This window comes from Uranotaenia lowii, chromosome 3 (genome assembly GCF_029784155.1).
Source record: "Uranotaenia lowii strain MFRU-FL chromosome 3, ASM2978415v1, whole genome shotgun sequence".
Taxonomy (NCBI): Eukaryota; Metazoa; Arthropoda; class Insecta; order Diptera; family Culicidae; genus Uranotaenia; species Uranotaenia lowii.
Genome location: NC_073693.1, coordinates 162,978,687 through 162,991,079, shown reverse-complemented (window position 1 = coordinate 162,991,079; position 12,393 = coordinate 162,978,687). Strand labels below are relative to the sequence as shown.

The following is a 12,393-nucleotide window of genomic DNA, read 5'->3' as shown; positions in this document are numbered from 1 at the left end:
TTAGAACTAGAATCGACTAAAGAAAATTACTTCGGACGAGTTATCTTGATCGTCATTGGAAACAAATGAGAAGTCATCGCGTTCTCATATTTATCGTTAACACGTTCGTCACCCAAAAAAAAATCTCGAAGCGTGATAGTAAAGCGAGAGAGCTCCAGATTTACAACGCGTGGCAAAATTGAGTGGCTATATTGCGTAAGCGAGCCGTCACCCGTCAATCAGTTGGCGAAAATGAAAGAACGGATTGGAGCGGTCCCAAATTCGATTCGAAAGTATGGAGAGGAAATGTTGAGATAGCAGAATTGGGGTAAGGACCGGAACAACCAAAATCCAAAAGCTTTCAGACTTATATAAAAGTACGGTTTTATTAAAAAGGGTTCTGGTACTAAGTAATGCGTTTCTCATTATAAACAAGGTTCGTTACTTAGCACTGTTGCTATGGAAAATCTAGAATTCATACAAGGATATTATGGGTTATTAGTCCTTCAATACCCCCTCTCGCTCATGTAGACCTATATCCGTTTCGGGTCCCAAACGGAATTCCAGCAGCTTGGTTGATACATCACAAAGTTGATCTTTTTTTCTCGATAGCTTACACAGTAAACGAAAATTACCGAGTTCGGTAATTTTTTTACTGAAATCCTAACATGTGTAAATCGTTAAACTGTTCGGTAATTTTTTCGGTAAAAAATAAACGAACATCGGTAAATCGATTCTTCATTACCGATGTTCGTTTATTTTTAACGAAAAAAATACCGAACAGTTTAACGATTTACACATGTTAGGATTTCGGTAAAAAAATTACCGAACTCGGTAATTTTCATTTACTGTGTATATCTTCACCAATTCTGAGGCTTCATGATCACACGTAGAACGATATCCGGTGGACCGATTTACACGATACAATGACCGGACCAAACGCCACACTCGACGGGGTTTTGATAGTCGAGAACCTCCATGTAAACTGTCTATTTCAATATTCCCTAAAGTTTTCCGCTGCTAATCGTAGTGCAACGGTTGACCATGGTCATTTTCATTAAGGCGGAACATCCATTCCTGACTCAAGAGCTTCATACCATCGGGGCACATCGTTTGGTTCCAAGAGTAATTCTTTTCGAAGGAATTAGGTTCGCTCCTCACATCATCGGGATCGCATAAAACATGAAAGGAAAGGGAACCAATAGAAACTGTACCTAAATTAACGAAATGAACCAGGACTTACCTGAAAGCGAGCGCTCCCAACCGCTACGCCTAATCGATGAGTTTGCTAAGAGCTCGTGGTGTTCTAGATACGGCGGGAGCGCGGATAACTCTCCGTTGCTGCTAACATCCGATTCGTGTTCATCCGGCTCAGAGAATTCTTCGGAACTAGTAAGCGAATCGCACAATTCACTGTCAACCGCATGTAACGAACCTTGCGCTTCGGTGACTCTTTCTGAACCTCCGATTCGATTGGTACTCTATTCTGACTTGGATACCATCTGATATTATCTTTATCTGCAGTTGATAAAGATTACCATTCAGATATGCGACCGCAAATATTCATCCTTCTTCATCGTAGATTTGGTGCCAGAGAATTTCCAGCCTTCTTCCAGCTGGCTGACCGACATCTGACTATCCCTGAGATCCGGAATGAACAGCACATCTTTTATATTGACGAGCACTTTGGTGTTGCTGCTTCCAATTATCAATCCAATTATCCCAATTACATACATCTTCCGTTGAACCTCTTCGTGACTTTCTTAGGAAAACCATCCCGAAAACACGCTGCTGATAGATCCGGATCCTGCACATCCCTATGACCATGCTTGTCCAACACCTCGCAAACAGAACAGAGCAGAGAACGAATAACACTTTTATCATTTCGGTTTCCGAGTGCACTGCTCAGCCGATCAACGTTCACTTATCTTTTTGCCGAGTGCGCCCGATTGCGGTTGCTCTGACGGTCGGGTGGACGTCGCTCGCTCTAAAGAAAAGAGAAGGAGCTGGCTAGAAAATTGTGCTCTAGCGACGCTGCTGCGTAGCTCAGTGTATCCAGCCGGAAAGATTTCAATGCAGGAATGTTTTCTTAAAAAAAAGCCGTTATGCAGTGCGGAACAGTGCATCAGTTGAAGAGGTCCAATGTAGATTTATGTATGAACTATTTCTGTACGTAGCCGGGCCGGGCACTTCCTGGCAAATTATTTGAAAAACATGGTGAAAACCGGGTAAATAATCTGAAATTCTCCATTCCATAAACCGAGCAATATCCGGCCAAATCTGAGGAAATTCCAGACATTCATCTAGTGAAGGAAAACGACTTACATTTTTTTGTTGCAACACATCAGCAGTGTCAAATTTATGTTTAAAGCATACGAAGGAAAGTTTTGGTTTGATTTTTGATGAAATAAACTTTCACAAATTCAATTTTTGACAAACAATTTTAAACTGAATTTGATTTTCTTGTTTCATTTTCCAAATAATGTGGATAAAACTGGGTAAAATCCAAGTGGTTTTTTCACAATATTCGGGCATCCGCAAATTGCTGTATACTTAGGTTTATGTTCTTTAATATCGTACGTAGGAAGCATTAATTTACAAAAGCAGCAATTCGAAAAGTAACATTTACTAAAATTATCCAAAAATCTTTGTCTTTTAAACAAACCGTGAACATTACGCAGGGATCTGGGACAAATTTTAATAATAAAACTTCAAAACTTTCACAAATAGTAAAATTTAGGATTTTTTGATATTTTTCGCTTTTGATATTTTTCAACTGAAGAAAGCTTTCGTAGCTAATCATTTGTCCTGGTGCAGAACATCAATCTAGAGGAACTCGCTCAGGAATGAAAAGATAGGTGTTTTGGGCAAAGTTGTTAATTCGCATATTTTGATATAAAATTTAAAGGCGAGAGATTTAAAAATAGCGCGATAATAACAATAACTTTTTGTAGAGCATTTTTCAAGTATTTTTTTTTAATTCAACCGTATCTCCTTGAGTTAAGATTGTAGAACTTTGATATGTTAAGCAAAGTTGTGTATTTTGTTGAGATAAATAACTTTGTAGAAGAAACTAAAGCTCTAAAATGCTAAACAAGAAAGTTATGATTTATATCTCGCTATTGGTGGACTTCTAAACTTTATATTTCATATCAAAATATGCGCTTTATTTTACAGAGCAATGTTGTCGAAAACACCAGCATTCTATCTTAACTACCTTTGGCGTTATTCATTTAGTTCCGTTAGATTTATATTCTGCATTGTAAATTCTGACATACTTCCAAACATCGATCCAGACGCAACCGATGAAGACAAACCGAGTTTTCTGTAAAGCTTCTCTTTCGCCCGAGTGCGAACGAATTAATCTGCACCGAGAACGCACTTCATCAGTTTGCTTGCATCTCTTGCCCACACTTGGGTGGACGCTTGGTCGCTCTGGAGGTAACTGAGCATTTTTTAAAGATTCTCTGCTTGGGAAGAGCACAGCGAAAAAAATACACGCTCTTACTCTGAACGGGCAAATCTGAGGAGCGATGCCAAGCATGCCTATGACGATCCAGCTGCTTCATCTCCTCGCTTAGCAAACGCTGCTTTTGGAGTTCCAGGCTTAGATCATTGTCATCCAGGTTCTCCAAAGCTGTGATCAAGGAGTAGTTTGACTCCGACAGGGTGCCAGAAAGAATCACCACAACAACGGCTTCCGACAAATTCGTTCCAGTCAAGCGTAGCTGCCAAACAAGGTCTTCAAACTTCACTAGATGGGACCGCATGGATTCACCTTCGTTCATCTTGCTCCCGAAAAAAATTCTGCGAGGCAAGTCTTTTCGGGCATACGAATTTTCGAGAGCACACCACATCAGTTTTGCTGGTGCCTTCTCACGAACTATTTCCAGGCATTCATCTTCGAAGAAACTAATCAACGATGACTTCGCTAAAATTTCGACTTTTCTGCTGCCACTTTCAGTGGATCCTGCGACAATATGTGAGCCAACTCCAATGCGTATAGATGCATCTTGACCCGGAAGCTCCAATTGTGGAATCCATTTCCACCACAGAATAATGGTATTCCGTGTAAAACTGCTTCTCTTCCTGCAGAGTCCATAACTTGTTGAGATAGCAGAATTGGGGTAAGAACAGGAACAACTAGAATCCAAAAGACTTTCGGACTAATATAAAAGTACGTCTTTTTTAAGGGGAGTTCTGTTACTAAGTGATATTTTTTATCATAAACAAGGTTCGTTACTAAGCACTGTTCCAATGAAAAAACTAGAATTGTTGAAAGGATAGCATGGATTGCTATTCCTTCAACAGGAAAGCAGCATCGTGGACAAAAAAAAAATTAAGAAAGAAAAACCATAAACATCGGTTTCCTAGGTCAGGGGCTGCGTGCAACAACAACCGAGCGCCTACAACATACGAAACCGACGCCCGTTTCGGTTAAATATCGCTCGACTGATCGACAGCCATCAACAGCGCAGCGGAGAACGTCTTGGAGCATGTGGAACGAACTCGACGGAACGACTGGTTCGACGAGGAGTGTAGGAGGGTGATGGACAAAGAGAACGCTGCGTGGGTGGCCGCAGAACATAGAAGCACCACCCGTCGAAACATGGAAAATCACCGACAGCGTAAGAGACAGCGTGTCTGAATTGTCCAGGAGAAAAAGCGCCACCTGAAGGAGCTCGAGCAGCTGCATCGTTCCCAAGAAACACGAAAATTCTATCAGAAACTCAACGCATCCCGCAAAGGCTTCGTGCCGCACGCCGAAATGTGCCGGGATATGGACGGAGGCATCCTGACGGACAATCTTGAGGTGATCAAAAGGTGGAAGCAGCACTTCGATAAATACCTGAACGGCGTACATGCAGGAGATCAAGACGGTAGGGGAAGATACATCGCCGGCGTATCCAATGACGAGGTGGAGCCACTCCCAACGATGGGTGAAATTAAGGAAACCATTCACCAGCTGGATAGAAACAAATCGGCTGGGAAGGATGGCATCGCAGCAGAACTCATCAAAATGGGCCCGGATAAGTTACCTACACCGGTTGATGGTGCGGATCTGGGACACAGGATAGCTATCGAAGTAGTGGAAGGAGGGGATAATATGCCCCATCTACAAAAAGAGTGACAAATTGCACTGTATGAACTACCGAGCGATCACTGTCCAAAATGCCGCCTACAAAGTGATGTACCAAATCCTACTCCGTCGCCTAACGCAACTAGCAAACAAATTCGTGGGAAGTCATCAGGCCGGCTTCATGGAGGGACGGTCGACAACGCACCAGATCTTCACACTACGACAAATCCTCCAAAACTGCCGTGAATATCAAGTCCCAACGCACCATCTATTTATCGACTTCAAAGCCGCATACGACACGATCGACCGTGACGAGCTATCGAAAATCTTGAACGAGTACGGCTTTTCCGGGAAGCTGACCAGACAGATCAAGGCGACGATGGATGAAACGCAGTGCTGTGTGCGGATTTCGGTTGAATTGTCGAGTGCGTTCGAATCACGCAGGGGGCTTCGACAAGGCGATGGTCTATCCTGATGGTAGGCAGATCATCTGCGGCGGTGGAGTAGATCTATCGCAAACTGAAACGCGAAGCAGGAAGGATTGGGTTAATGATTAATACGTCCAAGTCGAAGTATTGCTGGCCTGCGGATCCGTGACCAACCTAAGCCACTTATCCACCAATAACAAGGTCACTGTTCGGTAGTTGAGCACTGCGTGCATATTCCTATCCACCATCAACTGATCGGGGATATACTACTGACCAATTTGGAGCGGCGATCGGCGAATGGGTGAACAATGGATCACCAAAAAACACTTTCCACCGAGAAATACTACAAACGATTGCTCACAACCGTCAGGAGTAACCATCATCATCCATCAGTACTGATGGTAATGATATATAATGACTGTTCGATCAGCGCAAGAAAAACTTTAGCTTCGAGTCGATTGTGTCTGGACTCGATAGCTGCACACCCAAAGCCGCTACACTCGCATCAAAATCTCCGTTGTCGTCTATTGTGTCCGTGCAAATTACTGTCTAGTTTGCGAAAGTAGCTTTGTAAGCGAATAAAAACCTTTTAAACCGAAAAATTGTGTGTTTGTGATAAGTGAACTGGCCGAAAACCCAAGTGCCGTTCCCCTTGCATGCGTATTGCATGATTGCTGGTTTATTGACAAAGTTTGGTTTGGCAGTAATTAATACTCGTGGCGAATAACACTCAATTGCTGCTGTGGCGATCAGCAAGTCCTCGGTTTTACTGTCCTGCACCGGAAGAATTCGTGAGCCAGATCGAACGGTGTTAACACTAAAACCGTCCACTCTGGTCACTGGTTGTACAAGAAGTGAAACATGAGACCGAATAAACATACAGGAATGGTAAATGAACTATGTTTCCATCATAGAATGAATTCTCTAGGATTACTATGATTCGTACCTTAATACAAAACTTAACAAACGGAACTGCTGGTTCGTTGGTGGAGAACCACTAAACTATTAATCAGGTAGCTCATAGCAACTAATCTCTGCGGCCGATCATCGAAGGATGGAAAACGGAATCTGATAAGGTAACCTGCTTTGATCCATCATTCACTATCGACGGCGACGATCTGGAGATAGTCGAAGACTTTGTCTATCTCGGCTCACTGGTGACTGTAGACAATGACACCAGCCGTGTGGTCCGGCAGCAAATGGTCAGCGGAAGGCTACTATGGACTTCACAAGCAACTGCGGTCGAGAAGACTCAGCCCTCGCACGAAGTTTAATCTGTACATGACGCTCATTAGACCGGTTGTCTGGTAACCCAGGCGTACTGGGTTCGATTCCCGGTATCGGCAAGAAAAACTTTTGGGTTCGAATCCCATAAGTTTCCGACAGGTAAGATGAGTTTCATTATATCAATAATATATATTTCAAAGTGAATGCATCTGGGGTTAATCTTTAGAGACTATTGCAAGCGGAGTGGATTGCCAACCATTGTAGGTCTCTGAAGGTTGGATGCCTTCCCTCGACGAACCATCGGCCGTGGAAGCCTGAGAAGCAATTCGAAGGCCAAGCCACACAGACATAGGCTGGACCTTGCTACCGATGGGGGAACCATACATACATACATACATACATACATACATGACGCTCATTAGACCGGTTGTCCTCTATGGGCACGAGACATGGATATTGCTTGAGGAGGACCTGCATACACTCGGAGTATTCGAGCGACGAGTGTTAAGAACCATCTTTGACGTCGTGCAGGAGAACGGAGTGTGGAGGCAAAGGATGAAACACGAGCTCGCGCGACTCTACAGCATACCCAGTATCCAGAAAGTGGCGGAGGCTGGCCAGATATGCTAGGCAGGACTGTCCTGCAAAACAGGTGTTTGCTGCGGTAGAAACGAGACGAGCAGAGGCACAACGATCAAGGTGATTAGACCAAGTGGAGCGTGATCCGGCGATTGTGGAATGTCCGAAAAGTTGGAGAACGGTTGCCTTGGACCGAGTGAATTTTAGGAATTCTAGAGTTTGTTTTGATTAGGTCGTATGAACCAACATGGTCAAAATTGAGTTATTTACTGCAAACGATTGAAAAACATGTAATCTACGCCAGGAACAAATTTGGTTTCATTTGATCAATAAATAAATTTTAGAACATGAATTAAAATTAAGACGTATAATGACTTTCTCATTTTCGAGTGCAATTTGGTTTTTACAACTATTTGCATCGCGCTAATTTGCCGTGCATGCAATAAGTCGCAAAACAACAATTCGGCGTAGTGGTTGAAGCGACCTTTTGCATTTTTTCCGTAAAGTGCCCCGGGAAGTGTACAAAAGTGAAAATATTAAACGGAGGTCGTGATAAATGGTAGTTTTTACTATCTTGGTACAATAGAGGCCTTCAATATGTAACGAGGTAAGTTCAATTAATGTTAATTTATGCTGAGCAAAATAGCAAATCATCAGTCTCATATTTTACAGAGGCAATCAAAACAACAAGCGGCTATTTGGATACGTTTCCGAACTCCTGGGAACGATCATTGGAATAACAGAACAGCAAGCCATCAATTTTAAGTCGGTCGACTACAATCAACCATGATGGACAGTCCCTCGAAGCACCGATTCCGGTAATCACTGTACGGGAACTTTCAGGTAACACCTCTGCATAGTATTAAGTTAAATATAAGTTTTCCATTAATTTCGATGGAAATTACAAATATTGAGAAACATCCAATCAATTTAAAATGGAATTAATGTTCATCTGCATAACGACGTTAGCACCAAGTAGGTAATGCAGAATGTCGTAAGTACATTTTCACTGATTATAACTAAACGAATAGCCATATTATATACATTAGCATGTTCTCCAACTATTTCCACTTCTCATACCAGTTTTCCAGACAGCTATCAGTGTTATTCAAAATACTAGAATAAAAAATGCGTTTAATAATTTCATCAACGATTTTCTCGGAACATGTAATGTGGCTCATACGACCTAATCAAAACAAAGTCTAGAATTATGTACCTCAAGTTGTGTCGTGAGACGGTTAACTATGAAAATAAAATAAACCCTTGACCCATGATAGGTTTATAAGGCCCGATTTTTCAGTGACCGAAGGAATACCTAGTAAGAGAGCGATGAAAAACTAATACACCCATTCACCCATGCTTCAAGCACTGACCATACTAACTGGACACTCGATTTCGTTTGTTGGATCATTTTTTCCAACAGAACTCAATATCGATTCCAGAGTGCGCATTGATCGATTTGAAGAAATGCTATCCCAGTTAGAAAGTGCCACCCAACTTGAAAAAAAGGCCATTCCTACAGTAAAATCGGGCTAAACAGGAACTTTTGTTTTTGTTCTACATGGAATTTGTATCGGGAAAATGGTAGATTCGCCACCTACCGTCGGTATTGCGAACCTGCAAAATTCGGCAAAAAAATTAGCCAGAAAGTGGCCGAATTTTTGTTCTAAGTGTCCTGTTAGTGTGATCAGTGCTTCAAGTATGCTGTGTATTGTCCGATCAAAATGCTCGGGATTTTCTCGATGTGATACATAGTTTATTCCAAGGGCGTGCGTTAAAATACTTTTGACTGAAGTAAAATCATCCTCAATGAAGTATCCTGGGCTAAAAACAAGCTTTTAACTATCAAAAGACTCACCATGGAAAAACGCTGCTTTACCAGACGCTCCAGCATTTTCCACGAGCGATCCATGAGGTTCCATAAATCGGAAAGAAGAATTTTTCATGCACTGTATTCGATTTTTCCCAATCTGCTATATTTTGATCAGCTAAGTGAGTGGGATGTTATATGATAGATTTTTTTTCGACGAATTACATATCGTATGGTCATTTGGGTGACGCTTGAAGGTGGCTTTTTAGCGTTCATGACTCATTCAATGAACAGTTTATTTATTAGATACGCCGATTGTTTGGCAAAAAGAGCAAAATTGGCAAACAAAGAGCTTTAGCTCTAGCCATCACTCGCAGGATGGCAGTACCTTGTAGGCCTATGCAAAATTCATTTCAAATTTTCAAATTGGTTTACAGTATGACCCATAAAAAATACGAAAATCTGCCATCAAGGTTCAAAAACACTTTTCTTGATGTTTACATGATTTATGAACCTTTTATTCATTCAGATATGTAGATTGACATCTTAAAAACAATCATTCCATGTGTCCACTTTCAATATAAGCCTCTGATATTGAAGCCCACACCTCAGAGATGGAAGCCTTCAGAAAATTGACACTTGGGTGAGATTATCTACAAGCTTTCGCTTGAGCATACGCCCATATCAATTGGTCGAGAAATTTCGAATCCATTCTGCTTGGAAGCTCCTTTGGCCAAAACTTCATACTCTTCTCTAGCCAGGTTTGGGTCCGTTTTGAGGTCTGGCATGGGCTCTTTCTTGTTGGAAAATAAATTTCTCGAGCTCATTGAAGTTTGCCCAAATCCACGGAAGCACCTGATACTTCAATATGTTCATTTTTTTTTTTTGTTTTTTTACGCTTTATTTATTGAGGGATTAACCTTCAGTTTTCACCCTCAGTATTAATATATCAATACTGGACGTTACAGAGTTTCTTAAATTTGGTCGTACAATGCACTTTGCTTAAGGAATTTTATCACTATTTTTTCACTTTCTTTGTTGTTTTTCAACATATTCACTAGTCCTCCTCCGGCGTCGGGAAAAATATTAGCTCTTTGCATGTCGTACTTCCTGCAGTCCACCAATAATTGTTTAACTGTGATTGAAACACCACATGTTACACACGTTGGGGCTTCAGTTCGTTCCAATATGTGTTTATGGGTTATCTTGCTGTGTCTAGTCCTTAACCTTGTAAGAATTTTCTGGTCCTTCTTCAAGGACTAGGTCTATCCATTTCGATGTTGATGATTAGATTTCTCTTAGTGTTGTTTCCTGTTCAATATGTTCATGTAGACTACTACAGTATTAACTTTTACTCCAGCTTTCATGAAAACCGGAGACATCTTCAATCCGTTCAAAGCAACAGCTCCAAATACCATGACACCAGCAGGATGCTCGTTAGTAAACTTGAATTTCACATTCCTTGGAACGTCCTCGGCCTTCAGATGTTGAAATATACTGATATGTTCGTGAATTGGACACCGGATAAATCGAAAAAAGTGTCTTGCCTGAGAACACGACGATCAGCTGCTTCTTCTTCAACTTAGAATGAAATCATTGCTTTGTTCTCGCCTTTGATGATGCATTTAAGTGATCTTTTACCGATCTTTGCACCCACAATTCAGCCTCTGTGCCAATGACGGCATCATTGGTACAAGGCATCATTGGTACAAGAAGATAACGCGACCGGTGCTGATTCGATTTGCTCCCACCGGCATTAACCTCCCAAGTTAACCGAATTGCGTATGTCTGAAAGAAACAAAATAAAAACGAATTCACGTCCCTCCATATCGCATCACAAGACGAAGAAGGATAGAAATAAATACCGGCCAACACCAGGCAGCCAGCGAACCGAGCACTGTGCGTGTGAATGTAGCAAAAGCAACAACAAAAATATTCCTTCAATTCAATCCGCCGCGCCGGCAAACAACCACGGTAGAGCTGTGTGTGTATGTAGTAAAAGCAACAACAACAACATTGCTTCAATTCAATCACCGGCAAACAACCACTGGCTAAGCTGCGCATGTGTAGCAAAAGCAACAACAGAAATATTTCTTCCACTGGCCAAGCTGCCCGGCTTTGGCAGCTGTGTATATGTAGCGTGTGTATGTAATAGCAGGGAGTAAGCAAAGCACAGTTCTCATTCAATGGGTTTCCCGTTCCTTCACTCCCGTCCCCTTTCCCGTTTCCTTTACGAGACAAAGGAATGAATTGAAAGGAGACCAAACGCCGGGAAGCCACCGTTGTGCGTTTTTTTGTGATTGATCGGTGACATAAAGCCTATGACAAATATCCCTCGTCCTGCATGAAGTTCGAATAGTGCACTGGTTAAGGTGTCGGACTGGCATGACGATAGATTTGGTAACTTATAGAGTTCGATTCTCACTACGGCGCTGTGATTTTAATTTTTATTTTCTTGTTTCTGGGATGAATTATCCAATAGGAAAGAAATCCCATAAAATGTTTTTCTTGTTTTGCTTGAATGTAGTGGTCATTATTTTGGTTGGGAGCCGAGTCCTTATGCCAGTTACGGTTTTTCAAACATACCGTCTTCGGCACAGTGCACATTTCAGCGCATTATCGGCACAGAGATATGCTAAATAGGCATTGGATTTTTGCAACCTCTTCTATGGGTGTACTTATTGCATTGTTTACGTCAATTGACAGAATAAGGTTAGATCTAATAAAGCCCAGCAGTGCAGGAAAATGTATTCCGTACAACACCAAAAATCACAACCGCGTAATTGGGGTCTTCAACCGAAACCCAAAGGCCTCCGTCCGGGATGTGGCTAAAAAGCTGCACCTAAGTCGAAGTTTTGTCAAAAAGGCCAAAACTAAGGCTGGGCTTCGAACGTTCAAGGTAAAAAAGACCCCTAATCTAGGCAAGAAGCAGAACAATTCCGCCAAAACCAGTGCCGGTACCTTAACATGCTGACGAAAGTTGAATGCTGCATCATGGACGACGAAACATATGTGAAGGCCGACTTCAAACAGATCCCGGAAACCTTTTTTTCACGGCCAAGGATAAGTTCAGCGTTCCGGAGCATGTCCGCACTCAGAAGATGTTCAAATTTGCGAATAAATTCCTGGTTTGCCAAGCCATCTGCACGTGCGGGAAGCGGAGTGCACCTTTCGTGACCCAGGACACGATGAACGGACAGGTATACATGAAAGAGTGCCTTCTGAAAGCCCACAACGTCCCAACAACTTTCTGGCCGGATATGGCCTCATGACACTACTCCAAGGATGTG

The 12,393-nt window shown here is 42.1% G+C and overlaps 1 protein-coding gene across 1 annotated transcript in view; it reads left to right on the top strand.

Moving 5' to 3' along the window:
* The window catches only part of LOC129750534 (protein N-terminal glutamine amidohydrolase), a 156,437-nt gene that overhangs the window by 129,164 nt on the left and 14,880 nt on the right, over positions 1–12,393 (top strand). The gene's annotated exons all lie outside the window — the stretch shown is intronic.